Source organism: Portunus trituberculatus, chromosome 35, assembly GCF_017591435.1.
Source record: "Portunus trituberculatus isolate SZX2019 chromosome 35, ASM1759143v1, whole genome shotgun sequence".
Lineage (NCBI taxonomy): Eukaryota > Metazoa > Arthropoda > Malacostraca > Decapoda > Portunidae > Portunus > Portunus trituberculatus.
The window spans coordinates 2,277,604-2,292,603 of record NC_059289.1 but is presented as its reverse complement, the minus strand read 5'-3'; the positions used below and the strand labels follow the sequence as shown (position 1 = coordinate 2,292,603).

Here is a 15,000-nt window from a genome sequence, read left to right as displayed (position 1 = left end):
GGCACCTCGTCCCAGTTTTTCTTTATCAAACCCAAATTCTTAGCTATCCTTTGAGTGTTTAACCTTATCTAACCTCCTTTCTGTCCTTCACAAGTCTTACTCTTCTCTTCTAAACCTCGTATCCTTAATCATTCATCATCAACAAGGACACAGTTCCGATCTATCATCTCCTTAGGACTCTACAATCTTGGTTAATCCTGTCACATCGCCCTCTCACTTTCCTTTCCTCCCTTACAAGCCTCACTCTCACTCATGTTCGTCTCTGTGTCACCCAAACCAGTATGTCACCTCAATCCTTCATCTCCTTAGGACTTCTTAATCTTAGTTAATCCCACAACGGCATCCTTTCACTTTCCTTTCCTGCCATACATGTCACATACTTAATCATGTTCCCTTTTTATACCATCCAATCTAGTATTATCCGAAACCTGTCGTGTTTTTATACATTCAAAAAACACTAATCACCTCATAGATAAGTGTCCCGTGACCCTACACACACACACACACACACACACACACACACACACACACACACACACACACACACTCTCTCTCTCTCTCTCTCTCTCTCTCTCTCTCTCCATCATCCTTCCCTTTCAGATACATCAACCTCTACCTTACTATCACCACCGCTCACTGACACCAGCACTCTACCATCACTAGCCTCACATCCACACCCATACCATTGTCTCCGCTCCCTCTCTTTCCCGCCATCATAACTGCCGTTCATCATCATAAAAAGTTTTCCCTTCCGTCTTCATACAACACACCTTCACTATACAACATTACGTTACACAAGACGAGGAAACAACAGGGATTACACCACGGTATCGTAAAGTGAGGGAATATTTGTACGTATAAGGAGCTACAGGGTTTGTTCACGCGTCATTGGCAAGAAATCCACAATTGTCTTGGCGTTGAGTGAAGAAATGAGGCTGGATGTTAAGGAAATGATGGATAAATTGCGTTTGGTAGTAGTTATGAAGATTCAATGAAATTTTTAACCTTTCTTAGTGTTAGAGTAGAAATAAATGAAGGTGACTCAAGAAATAATGCAAGTTTTAGTTTTTTAGGTGAAAGAACTTAGCTGATTCAACCGAAAATGATCACTGTTTTGGAGTTAGGTAAGGAAGCAAAGTGTAAATGAAAAAATAAATGAAAGTAACTAAAAAAAAATAGCATGTTTTGCTTTTTAGGTGGAGAAATTTAGCTGATTCAATAGAAAATGATAAGTGTTTTGGCTTAAGGTGAGGAAACAAAGCATACAAAAATCATACAAAATAGTTTACATACAAGATGCAAATACATCACACCAGACCATAACAGATCACCATGCACAAGTCACACCGAATCACCATGCAGGATTTCTTAACTGTCCAGATCAAATCACCTGTCTTTGCATCAAGTGAGGAAATCAGCCAACAGATGGAGCAACACACACACACACACACACACACACACACACACACACACACACACACACACACACACACACACACACACAACCACGTGGCACACCAATTACACGTACACAGAGAGACTCATCAAGGCACGAACTATTGTGTCTACCTGCCTACTCGTGCAAGACATCAGTAAACACACACACACACACACACACACACACACACACACACACACACACACACACACACACACACACACACATACAGACATCTGCACGCACAATGATAAAGACGTGTATGAGTCGAGGACATTTCTGGACTTTGCAGGAATATAAGTAAATGTAAAGTCAAGTCGTGACTCTCTCAAGATTCATTACGTGACGGAGAGCAAAACCATGTCATTAAACTCCTCAATGCCATCCACTTTACTGGCAGCCTGACGAGTTCATATGTGTGTGTGTGTGTGAGGGGAAACACTGTAAGATTACGTTTGGTAGGGTCGTGGGTAATGAAAACGACTAAATATGGAAACTGGGTAAGTAAAAATGGAAATGCTTCGGTAATGCAACAATGTGTGTGTGTGTGTGTGTGTGTGTGTGTGTGTGTGTGTGTGTGTGTGTGTGTGTGTGTGTGTGTGTGTGAACTGGAGGGAAGACTAAGCTGGATTGAGTCGAGCGAAAAGCAAGAAAGAGAAATCTATAATCTTATGTGAGATACTGTTAATCCTCGACCCTTCCCACCAGGCCGCCTAACCCCTCCCCTCCCAACACCCCGAGCCAAGCCTCAGGTCAAGCGAAGTGACCTCGGGCAGTCCACCTCGACCTCTGACCCGGAAGTGGCCTAGTCAACCTGCTCTCTCTCTCTCTCTCTCTCTCTCTCTCTCTCTCGTTCCTGCACGCACGCCGATACGGTTCTTTGTTGTCTCTTTGTAATTTCCCCACAGTTTTCTCTCATAAAAAACGGGAAATATCTCTCACCGTTGCACCATTTTCTTCTTCAAATTAAGTGAATATATTTTTTTCTACTTCATTTGTTGTGGCCACTGGTGCTCTTGTCATGTTCATTACGGAATGTGATCGCGGAGTTTACATGGCCTTTTGAAAGTAAGAGTCGAATAAACAGGTTCTCTTCATGTGGTGCTTTCTTTCATTAAGCGTGTGTCTGTGTGTGTGTGTGTGTGTGTGTGTGTGTGTGTGTGTGTGTGTGTGTGTGTGTGTGTGTGTGTGTGTGTGTGTGTGTGTGTGTGTGTATGTATATGATGAAAGGTATTTAGCTTACGCCCTCTCTATTTATCTCCCTCTCTCTCTCTCTCTCTCTCTCTCTCTCTCTCTCTCTCTCTCTCTCTCTATCTCTCTCGCTCGGTCACTTTCGCTGGCATCCAAGGAACGTGCATATACATTCCTTTGAAGCCTAATGCCACGCGGGTCAGCAAGAAAGGATGATGTCATGCTTGGGAGTCTTGGGGGAGGGAGCTCTTGGGCTACTCTGGGGGGCGGCACGGGCGAGGAGGAATGGGGGAAGAGGTCGGTGAAGGGCTGGAGGGGTCGAAGAGGAGAGGGTGATGTTGTGGGGGGTCTGTGGTGCGTAGTGAGGTATGGTATTAAGTAAGGGATGATGGAGAGAAAATCTTTTGCTGCTGGTGACTTAAATAAGATCATAAGTAGTAAGCTAAGGAGTGATTCTGAATATCTTGTGAACAAAAAATTGATACTGGGACACATTTTTACCCTGCGGTTTGTGTACGATTAAACCATTTCATTGACGTTAGGAAGCGTCTATGGAGGTCAGAAGATTAATGGCAACAGTCTTCACTATTTCAATCCCCACGTAAGTTTCTGAAGCTGTATAAATTCACCAAGTAATTAAATAAGGGATGATGGAGAGAAATTTTTTTGCTGCTGGTGATTTAAATGAAATTGTAAGTAGTGAGCTAAGAAGTCATTCTGAATATCTTGTGAACAAAAACTTGATACCGGGACACATTTTACCTTGTGATTTGTGTACGATTAAACCATTTCATTGACGTTAGGAAGGGTCTATGGAGGTCATAAGATTAATAGCAACAGTCTTCATCATCTTAATCCCAACGTAAATTTCTGAAGCTGTGTAAAATCACCAAATAGTAGCCAGAATGAAAAAAATGAATGTAAATACAGTAAATGTGACTTTGATGGATCTGTAAATAAAGAATATACAAAGGTTAAGTTGATGTTGAGCGTAGAGTAGATTAAGATACGTGGATAAAAGAGAGAAAGGGTGATAAAAGTGGAGGAGGAGAATATTAAGGAGAAGGATGATAAATTGTAGGTCTTCTGATACATAAAAAAAATGAGGAGGAAAAGAAAATATGATACGCCGGAGCCAAAGTGACGCCAGAGAAAGTAAGGTTACTCACTCCCCCACCTTTCTCTCTCTCTCTCTCTCTCTCTCTCTCTCTCTCTCTCTCTCTCTCTCTCGCAAACAAGGTTCTACATTGAAGAACTTTCCGTAAATGGTTATGCTCTCTCTCTCTCTCTCTCTCTCTCTCTCTCTCTCTCTCTCTCTCTCTACCCACAGATGGACAACAAAAGTACTTACTCACTTGAATTTCTCTTACGCTCAGGCCAGGAATGTGAAGGGAGGGAGGGAGGGAGGGAGGAGGAGGAGGAGGGAAGGAGGGAGGGAGAGAAAGGTGTGAATGAGAGAGTAAAGTTACGACCCACAGAAGAAAGAAAATATTTGACAGAGAGACTGGAGAGAGAGAGAGAGGGAAAAAAGAGTTCTGGATTATTGTGCATTGTGAAAACCTTACGATTAGAAAGAGAGAGAGAGAGAGAGAGAGAGAGAGAGAGAGAGAGAGAGAGAGAGAGAGAGAGAGAGAGAGAGAGAGAGAGAGAGAGAGAGAGAGAGAGAGAGAGAGAGTATAACCTTTCATTTTATCGACTACTATAAAATCTCTCTCTCTCTCTCTCTCTCTCTCTCTCTCTCTCTAACAAGACGGCTTTGGGTACTGACGGTAAGACACTTTCTTCTCCCCTCCTTCTTCCTCCTCCCCAGGCCTTTCCTCCCCATCCTCCCCATTCACCCCATCCCCCTCCCTATCAACCCCACCTCCTTCTCAGCTAGGCCGTGACCCCAACCCCACCATTACGCACGAGGCCATCATCCCCCCCACCCTCGTTATGAGTCTTTCTCCTCCTCCTTCCCCTCCTTCCTTCCCTGTAGAGAAAATTACTCCCCGGGGCCAGTTCTACCCCAGGGGAGCTTAAGATTTCTCGCAAGTTCACCATTGCAAGGGCGCGTGGCCGAAGAGGAGGAGGAGGAGGAGGAGGAGGAGGAGGAGGAGGAGGAGGAGGAGGAGGAGGAGGAGTAAAGATAAAAGAAATGATATAATGTGCACAAAAGCTGGAGAAAGGAGGAGAGGAAAAATACGTAAGAGGAGCTAAAAGAGAAAGTAAATTATGAAGGAAAGGAGGAGGAGGAGGAGCAGGAGGGAAACAAGAGGCGTGGAAAAGTATGGAGAAATAAAAAGAAAAAAAGGAGAGGAGGAAGCAACAAGGAAGGGAAAGAAAAAGAAAAACACAACCGAAGACTGAAGGGAGAGAGAGAGAAGGGAGATAAGAGAAAGAGGAAAAGAGAATGAGGAAAACTAAAAGGAAGAGGGAAATTGAAATAAGAAGAGATAAGTAGAAGAGGAGGCAAGAGAAAAGCAAAGAGTGAAGAGGAAATGAAGGGAAATGAAGGGGAAGCAGATGGTGGTCGGATATGTTGAGGGTTAGAGAAAAGATGATGGGAGGCCGTGAGGTGATGGGAGGAAAGAGAAGGATGTTGTGATGAGGCTGGTGATGAGAGGGGATTAAATCAAGAAGGTGAATGATGAGGGGAAGTGTGTATATGTGTGTATGTGTGTGTGTGTGTGTGTGTGTGTGTGTGTGTGTGTGTGTGTGTGTGTGTAACAGCTTGCAAAGTAGATTAAAACACTGGACCAAACAGCAGTAATGTCGATAATACAACAATTTTAGTTAGTGTTGCGACCATTACCCACATTCATTTGACAATTTTCCGTGTGATGATGCAACTTTTAACCGCCCTGTTTTTGTTTTTCCTTTCATTTATCAACATTTCCACCTTTCTCTTTCGTCTCTATACGCAAAACAAGATAAAGGGAGGAAGAATCGTAAATGCGTAAGAAAACGTGAAAGAAACTCCCTCCCCTTTCCCTCCCTTTCCTCCCCCATTCCCTCCCTCCCCCACTCCGAGGAAGCTCCAAAGGGCGCCCTCACTGGGGAGAAAATGTATCAAACTTTCTTTTTCTCAGTAAAGTCACGACCTACGACCTCAGCAAGTACATCTGAAGGCGCATCTTACGAGTGAAGAGGAGGAGGAGGAGGAGGAGGAGGAGGAGGAGGAGGAGGAGGAGGAGGAGAAGGAGGAGGAGAAAGAGGAGGAGAGTATTGTCACATTCCTATCTCCTTTCCCTTCAGTTCCCTTTCTCTCACCTTTCGTTCGGCATCCTTTCCATTGACTGCTTTCCAAGGCTATCTTCATTATCTCTCTCTCTCTCTCTCTCTCTCTCTCTCTCATATAAGGTCTTGGGTAAATAGCCTTTTGTTTTAATGCATTGATTTCTGTGTGTGTGTGTGTGTGTGTGTGTGTGTGTGTGTGTGTGTGTGTGTGGTGTGTGTGTGTGTGTGTGTGTGTGTGTGTGTGTGTGTGTGTGTGTGTGTGTGTGTGTGTGTGTGTGTGTGTGTGTGTGTGTGTGTGTGTGTGTGTGTGTGTGTGTGTGTGTGTGTGTGTGTGTGTGTGTGTGTGTGTGTGTGTGTGTGTGTGTGTGTGTGTGTGTGTGTGTGTGTGTGTGTTTAATATCTGTCAAACACTGTGTGCTCATATATTTCTCTCTCTCTCTCTCTCTCTCTCTCTCTCTCTCTCTCTTGCACTCATACAGTAATAACAATCAAACAAGTCATAAGACAATCACGACAGCTGTAGAGAGAGAGAGAGAGAGAGAGAGAGAGAGAGAGAGAGAGAGAGAGAGAGAGAGAGAGAGAGAGAGAGAGAGAGAGAGAGAGAGAGAGAGAGAGAGAGAGAGAGAGAGAAACACGGCAGAATAGTAATCGAAGACTCATTTCGTAAGATAAACTGAAATCTGTGGGAAATCTGAGGCGGTGGGAGGAGATGCAACGATGCAGTGGAGGAGGAGGAGGAGGAGGAGGAGGAGGAGGAGGAGGAGGAGGAGGAGGAGGAGGAGGAGGAGGAGAGGAAGAGAAGTAGTAGAAACGAGAGATGAAGGTGAAGCAGAATGTCAGAAGAGATGGAAGAAAAGGAAAGAGAGAATGCAGGAATAGATGATACAAAGAAGAGAGATAAAGAAAAATAGGATAAAAAAGAAGGAAATGGGTGATAGATAAAGGGAAGGTGAGAGGAAACAAAGGAAAGGGAATAGAGAGAATTGGGAATACATTAGTGGGAGGAAAGATTAAGAGAGACAGAGAGAAAGAAGAGAGATCACAAATAAAGGAAAAAAAAAGACGAGAAAGAAATATACATGAAAGAATAAAAAAAAAGCATGGAAAGAAAATGGGAAATAGAAGAAAAAGAAAAAAACAACAACAGAAGGTAGAGATATACAGGAACGAAAGAAAATAAACAAAAGAGGAAATAGAAGGAAAGGAAGAGAGAAAACAAAGATAGGAACAAATAAGAATAAAAAAAAGCAAATAGAGGAAAAGGTAAATAAGAAAATAACAGAAGACAAAGAAAAACAAACCAACACAAAAAAAGAAAAAGAAAAAGAAGATAACAAGACAAAAGGAAAAACAAATAAAAAAAAAAAAACAAAAGCAAACGAAGACGAAGGACAAACTAAGACACAAAAACTAAAAAAAGAACCAACATATAAAAAAAAACAGTAAGTTAACGAAGAGGAACCAAAGAGGACGGACGGTGGGGAAGTGGGAGGCAGTAGAGAGGAGTAAGCGGGGGAAGGTGAACGACAGGGGGAAAACACACAACAGGTGGCGGACGTGCTATGATGACCTATGTGGCGCGGTCAACAGTTCCCACTAGACCGTTGCCGTCTTAATTACCAACCTACCTGTCTGTTAATGTACAGGGAAGGGAGCGATAGACAGGAAGAAACACGACATTTTGGGGAGATTAAGTAGCTAGTGGGGAGGTAAATGAGAAGGGTGAAGATGGTTAGAGACGTGTAGGGGCGGAGGAGTAAAAAAAAAAAGAAGGGTGTTGAAAGAGAATGGTGATGGTACGTGGAGGAAAGGTAGAGACAGGTTCCACTGTGTTGATAGGAGAGAAAAAGAGGGATAGAGGAGGAAAGGGAGAAGGGAAAGGGTGTTGCTAGGGTGATAAGGGAACAGGAGGCATAAGAAAAGGAGGAAGACTGGCTTGGGTTAATAAAAGTAAGGGGAAGCCGAGAAGAGATAGGAGGAAAAAGAAGAGAAGGAAGAAATAGTGATGGATGATAAGAAAGGAGGAGAACGAGAAAGTGAAGGAAAAGAAGAGAGATGGAAGACGTTGGAAGGGATGATAAAGGAGGAGAGAAAGTGATAGAAGAAAAAGAAGGAGGGAGAGTAGAAAAAGGAAGAGAATGCAGATGAGAAAGATGTAATAAAAGAGAGAGAGAGAGAGAGAGAGAGAGAGAGAGAGAGAGAGAGAGAGAGAGAGAGAGAGAGAGAGAGAGAGAGAGAGAGAGAGAGAGAGAGAGAGAGAGAGAGAGAGAGAGAAAGAGAGAAAGAGAAAAAGAGAAAGAAAAAGGGAGAAAGAGAAAGAGACAGAGAAACAGAAACAGAAAGAGACAGGAAAAGACACAGACAGACACACAAACACACAGACGACAGAATCGAGACCAAGCAACATGGATTAATCTGGGAGAGGATTGGAACTGGTGCAGTGGAGGGAATGTGGGAGTGAGGGAGTGTGGGAGAGTGGGAGTGTGGGAGTGTGAGACTAGAGCAGAGGTTCCTAAGTGTGTCAGGGCGGTGTGATGGCGGGGTGTGTGGTAAAGAAGAAGAAAAAACTATGTGTATGTGGGGGGCATTTGAGCACCTGCTGGGCTGTTAATTGAAGCAGGGAGAAGGCCGGGGAGCAGGGCGGGGAGCAGGGCGGGGAGCAGGAAGGAGGTGTCGCTGCGAGGAGTGAGGCTTGGCAGGGTGTAGCAACAGCAGGGGAGGAAGGGAGATAAGATTTTTGATGGGGTGAATGACAGGAAAACAGGATTGTGGAAAGGGAATAACAGAAGGTGGCAGTGGAGGCGAATACAGAGACGGAGGCACAGAAGGAGGAGGAAGAAAAGGTGGAGGTGAAGGCGGAGGACGAGGAGGAGGAGGAGGAGGAGCAGGAGGAGGAGGAGGGAGAGTAGACAGGTGTCGTTTCATAACGGGAGCTTTGCCGGCGCCAGCAGGTGACACGAGAACACTGGCCTTCACGTCCTTCCTAGAGGAGGAGGAGGAGGAGGAGGAGGAGGAGGAGGAGGAGGAGGAGGAGGAAGAAGAGGAGGAGGAGGAATAGGAGGAGGAAGAAGAAGAAGAAGAAGAAGAAGAAGAAGAAGAAGAAGAAGAAGAAGAAGAAGAAAAAGAAGAAGACAAAGAACAAGAAGAGGAGGAGGAGGAGGAGGAGGAGGAGGAGGAGGAGGAGGAGGAGGAGGAGGAGGAGGAGGAGAGATGAGGAGGAGGAGAAGGAGGAGGCATAGAGTAAGACACAGGCGGCGTGACTGGATCGAATTAAACAACAAACAATAACAAACACTACGTAACGAAATCAGACAGGAAAAGTAATACAAGAGGAGGAGGAGGAGGAGGAGGAGGAGGAGGAGGAGGAGGAGGAGGAGGAGGAGGAGGAGGAGGGGGAAGGAGAGGAGGAGGAGCAGAGTAAGGCACGTCCACGCTCTCCATGTATTGCCTCACACCTATTTCCTGGTAATTGCCTTTTTTCACTCAGTATTACCTGTGTGTTGCTGTCCAGGTGAGAGAGAGAGAGAGAGAGAGAGAGAGAGAGAGAGAGAGAGAGAGAGAGAGAGAGAGAGAGAGAGAGAGAGAGAGAGAGAGAGAGAGTCAGTCACACACGCAGAGAAACAAAAAGAGAAAAGAGAATGCAACAATGACGCAACAACATAACACACACACACACACACACACACACACACACACACACACACACACACACACACACACACACACACACACACACACAAATTGGACATGCACGCGTGAGTATACTTCCGTGTCTGTCTGTGTCACGAGCCGTCACCTGAGAGAAGGGGTGAGGCAGGTGAGGAAGTAATTAGCGGGACAGGTAACTGGTGGAGACGGCCAGGTAAGGTAATTGGTGAGACACAGAAGTGATGGATAAGATGAACACCAAAAGCGGAAGGTAATCACCAAGCCGGGCACCACACTCGCATAATTTCAACATGTCAATTAGTTCCAGTGTCAATTTTTTTTTTCTTTTACTTGAGAATGAGATGTGACTTTTGATATTCGACAGTTAGTAAGATAGCGCGGCCAGTCTGACAGTTAGTTAATTTCTTCGTGATTCAGTATAAGTCATTCATTTACTTATCTGTCTATTTATCCATTTAATTATTGAGTGATTCGGTTACATAGTTCATCAATTCAGAACTGGGATTAATTTTTACCACGAGTTTTGGATACGATTAGACGATTTTATTTACATTACGAACGGTCTATGGTATTCAGAAGATTAATAACCAGAATCTTCACCATTTTAATTCCCACATAGATTCTTGAAGCTTTATAAAGTCATCATATATTAAGGAAAATAAATGTGAAAACGAGTCATGGCACTAAGGAGGTTAAATAAATCGTAATCTAGCGAGTTCGTTTACTGGAAAGAGAAACCGAACATAAGAAACAATACGAGGCAATGTAAGAAAAATATAAGGTAATAACAGGAGGTGGTTACATTCATGGCCAGTAATTCAGGCACACAGGTAATACGTGTACTGGGCCAGGTGCACGAAGGTAACTCGCCTCTCTACTGGTATATACACACAAGGTGAGTCTGTACAAATGAGGCTTAATTATGAACAGGTACTCCAGGATAAGAAAAAAAAAGTTAAGGGAAAAGAGCAAGTCAGATAATAATTAGGTAAGACAGGTGAGAGGAGATGCAGGTGGAGCAGAACACTCACCCCTCTCACTCCTCCTCTCCCTCCTCCTCTCACCTCCCTCTCTACTCTCTACCTCCTCCTCTTCCTCCTTCTCTCCTTCAATTTTTGTCTTTTTGTCTCCCCCTTCACACTCTCCTCCCCACTTCCCCTTCTCTCTGTCTCTGTCTCTACCTCTCTCTCACGCCTCCTCCTCCTCCTCCTCCTCCTCCTCCTCCTCTCTCCCTCCGGGCGTGCGCATGCGTGTGGAGGATATTGTTTATCTCCAAGCTAGCCTCTGAAAATTACTTACAGTCGTGAAGAGACTATCATCTCTCTCTCTCTCTCTCTCTCTCTCTCTCTCTCTCTCTCTCTCTCTCTCGTTATAATGAAGGTAAAGGAAATTATTAGCTTTATTTTGTTTCTTTATTGTTTTATGTCAGTTTTATGTCGTGTTTAATTTTCACGAGTTATTATTAATTCTTAAGGTTTATGTATTTATTTATTTATTTTTTTTTTTTGTATGTCTAATTTTCTGTCTCTCTGTCTGTCTGTTTGTTTATCTGTCCATCAGCCTTTACACACACTGACAAACACACACACACACTCACACACACTCTCTCTCTCTCTCTCTCTCTCTCTCTCTCTCTCTCTCTCTCTCACACACACACACACACACACACACACACACACACCTATCTTCCCTGTTTCTTCTTCCTTTTCCTTTCCTTCTCCATCTTACTCATCTCTTAGCATCCTTCCCTCCCTCCTTCCCTCCCTCCCTCTCTCCTTCCTTCCCTCCCTTCCGTTCCCTCCTCACGCCCTCCCTCGCTCACTGCACGAAGCCCGGGAGGAAAGATTCATTAGTAACAAAATGATCCTCCTTGCCCAATGCTCAGCCAACAGCACCTGATACCTGGAGGGCGTAGAGAGAGAGAGAGAGAGAGAGAGAGAGAGAGAGAGAGAGAGAGAGAGAGAGAGAGAGAGAGAGAGAGAGAGAGAGAGAGAGAGAGAGAGAGAGAGAGAGAGAGAGAGAGAGATAATGTTGATAGAGAGAGATTTGAGTAATATAAGTTGATAGAAGTGAGATTTGAGATATAAGAGAGAGAGAGAGAGAGAGAGAGAGAGAGAGAGAGAGAGAGAGAGAGAGAGAGAGAGAGAGAGAGAGAGAGGGAGGTCACTGAATCTAGTAAACCAATATGACCTTGAAATGACCCATCCTGAGTGTGTGTGTGTGTGTGTGTGTGTGTGTGTGTGTGTGTGTGTGTGTGTGTGTGTGTGTGTGTTGCTATGCCTACGTAAGAGATGCATAACAACGAAAGTACAAAGACAGAAGAGGGAAGAAGATTAGGAGGAGGAGGAGGAGGAGGAGGAGGAGGAGGAGGAGCAGGAAGAGGAGGAGGAGGAAGAAGAAGAAGAAGAAGAAGAAGAAGAAGAAGAAGAAGAAGAAGAAGAAGAAGAAGAAGAAGAAGAAGAAGAAGAAGAAGAAGAAGAGGAGGAGGAGGAGGAGGAGGAGGAGGAGGAAGAGGAGGAGGAGGAGGGGGAAAAGAGACAGGTGAATTTGATGGATGAGAGAAGGGAGAGAGAGAGAGAGAGAGAGAGAGAGAGAGAGAGAGAGAGAGAGAGAGAGAGAGAGAGAGAGAGAGAGAGAGAGAGAGAGAGAGAGAGAGAGAGAGAGAAGATAAGGGATACTGTAAAAGGAACACCAGGAGACAAGATGCTAAAACGTGCTATCTTACACATCAGAAACCTTATAAGAGATGCTGTGAAAAATGCTGTGAAAGATGCTACAACTCTCTGACCGATTACCTGACTGACTACCTGACTGATTAACTGACAGACTGGTACCTTGACTAATTAACTGACTGACTGACACGAAACGATTAATCACTCACCCGAATTCTAACATGTTCACTTTTGTTTAATTCACAAATTGATCGATACGTGTTAACAAGACAAACAACAGCTGCCCTCCCTCACCCACCCACCTCTCTCTCTCTCTCTCTCTCTCTCTCTCTCTCTCTCTCTCTCTCTCTCTCTCTCTCTCATCAATACTAAGGCTGTGGTCTCGTCTACACAACGCCCTGGTTAGCAATGAGAGGGACAGCCTAGACACTCCTTTCCTGCTTCTTGTTTATCCTTCAGAAATTCCCTGGTTCATTAATGCATCCTGTCACCTCTTCTTCTTCTTCTTCTTCTTCTTCTTCTTCTTCTTCTTCTTCTTCTTTTCTTCTTCTTCTCAATGTTTTCCTTTTTGTTCTTTTTTTAATTGGGTTTTTCATTTTTTCTTTACTTCCTACGTTGTTTTTTTGTCCTTCTTCATTTCTCTTTTCTACGTTTCTAATTTTCTTCTTTACTTTTGTGTATGAGTTTTCTTCTTCCTATTGTTATGTCGCTTTATTTTCTTCCTCTTATTCCTTTCCTTCTTTTCTTTCCTTTCCTTCTCTTTTTTTTATCATATCTAGTTCTCAACGTTTTATTTCCTCTCTTCATATCCCTAAAAACTTTTAATCTTTTCTTCTTTCTCCTGTTAATATTTTCTATTTCATCACCATTTTCCTTCATCGTCTTCCTCCTCCTCCTGCTCCTCCTCTTCCTCCTCCTCCTCCTCCTCCTCCTCCTCTTGCGCACGCTAATCAAGCCATTATGAGCCAAAATGAGTCCTAAAAATGTCTTTCCACATGTTAATCGCTCCTTCCATCTGGCAGGTGTGACGAGAAATCTTGTCTGCCCAGGTGGTCGTGTAGGTGAGAGGTAGATGGAGGAAAGGGAGGGAGCTAAGGGAGAGAAAAGGGAGGAGGAGAAGGAGGAGGAGGAGGAGGAGGAGGAGGAGGAGGAGGAGGAGGAGGAGGAGGAGGAAGGGGGAGTGCCACAAACTGTCACTCTAGGCGTTTTATTATTATCATTTATATTTTTTACTTCGTCTACTTGGCTTCTGGCGGTCTAGTTGACTTTCCCTGCTCCTCCTCTTCTTCTTCCTCCTCCTCCTCCTCGTCCTCCTCATCCTCCTGTCACTGTCACCTCTCCCTGTCACTCCCTTGCTCCTATTCTCACTCCCCTATCGTTCCACATCATCTGTATCCTTTCTTCCCTTCCCCTCCCACTTCACCCTTTCACCTTTCCACACAATACAAACATATTTTCTTCCCATACGTCACCTGTTTCTGTCTGCCCTCTACTGCTTTCTTGTACCCTCCTCCTCCTCCTCCTCCTCCTCCTCTTCTTCCTGTCGCTCTCACCTCTCTCTCACCTTTTCCTACGCCTGTCTACTTTAGTTACTCACCTGCCCATCATCTTCACAACTCTTCCTTTCACCTTTTACCTGTCCTCCTCCTCCTCCTCCTCCTCCTCCTCCTCCTCCTCCTCTTAAATCCGTTAATGTTACGGAAGATTTTCAGAACCAAATATTTGCAGAGAAAAAAGAGGAAGTCAGAGAGAGAGAGAGAGAGAGAGAGAGAGAGAGAGAGAGAGAGAGAGAGAGAGAGCAGACAGGAGTGCGAATAAAAAGTAAAACAGCAATCGCGGTCCATTCTCAAACTTTCTCCCAAACATTCAAGGTAGCAGCGAAATTTTCCACTCAAGTGTCGCTCGTAAGTGGTCAGACCGTTCTCCGTTTTCTACATACAGACTTCATCATCTTTCCCTCCTCTCTAAAGTTTCCTTCCCCCTTTCCCTCTCCTCCCCTCCCCCTTCCATCTCTTCTTCTCCCTATCTCTCTCTCCCTTTGTCTCCACTTTCATCATTTAGCATTTTTTCTCTCCTCATTCCTTAGCAGGGAAGGGGAGATGAGGAAAGGAAAGGGGAGGAAAGGGGAGAGAAAATGGGAGGCACAGATGATGTCCAGTGGAGATGAGGAAAAAAATGCGTGTTTCGTTATAATTGTTCCTCCTCCTGCTGTTTGTTTCGTGTTTTTCTCCGTGATGGTGGTTGTTAGGTTGGTAATTAGCGTCTTTTTCACATTTCTATTTTTTTCTAAAGGTTTCTAAGGAAAGTACGTATGTTTCTTGCAATAGTGTAGTGTAGTGGTGGTGGTGGTGGTGGTGGTGGTGGTGGTGGTGGCGGTGCTGGTGGTAATGGTGGTGGTGGTGGTAGTAGTAATAGTACTAGTAGTAACAGTAATAGCTAAAATAATAGTATATTAATGCTAGTGACGTCGATAGTAGCAATAACATGAGTAGTAGTAGCAGCAGCAGCAGCAGTGGCAGCAGTGGCAGTAGTGGTGGTAGCAGCAGCAGCAGTGGTGGTGGTGCAGTAGCAGCAGTGGTGGCAGCAACAGCAGCAACAGTGGTGGCAGCAGCAGCAGTGGTGGTGGCAGCAGCAGGTGGTGGCAAGTGGTGGTGGTGGTGGCAGCAGCAGTGGTGGCAGCAGCAGCAGCAGCAGTGGTGCAGGTGCAGCAGCAGCAGCAGCAGCAGCAGCAGCAGTGGTGGCAGTGGTGGTGGTGGTGGTGGTGGTGGTGGTGGTGGTGGCAGTGCAGCAGCAGCAGCAGGTGGCAGCAGC

General features: G+C 44.8%; 1 protein-coding gene across 3 annotated transcripts in view; it reads right to left on the bottom strand.

Annotated features, from left to right (window-relative positions):
* The window catches only part of LOC123512946 (endochitinase A-like), a 126,948-nt gene that overhangs the window by 68,039 nt on the left and 43,909 nt on the right, over positions 1-15,000 (bottom strand). The window lies entirely within an intron of this gene.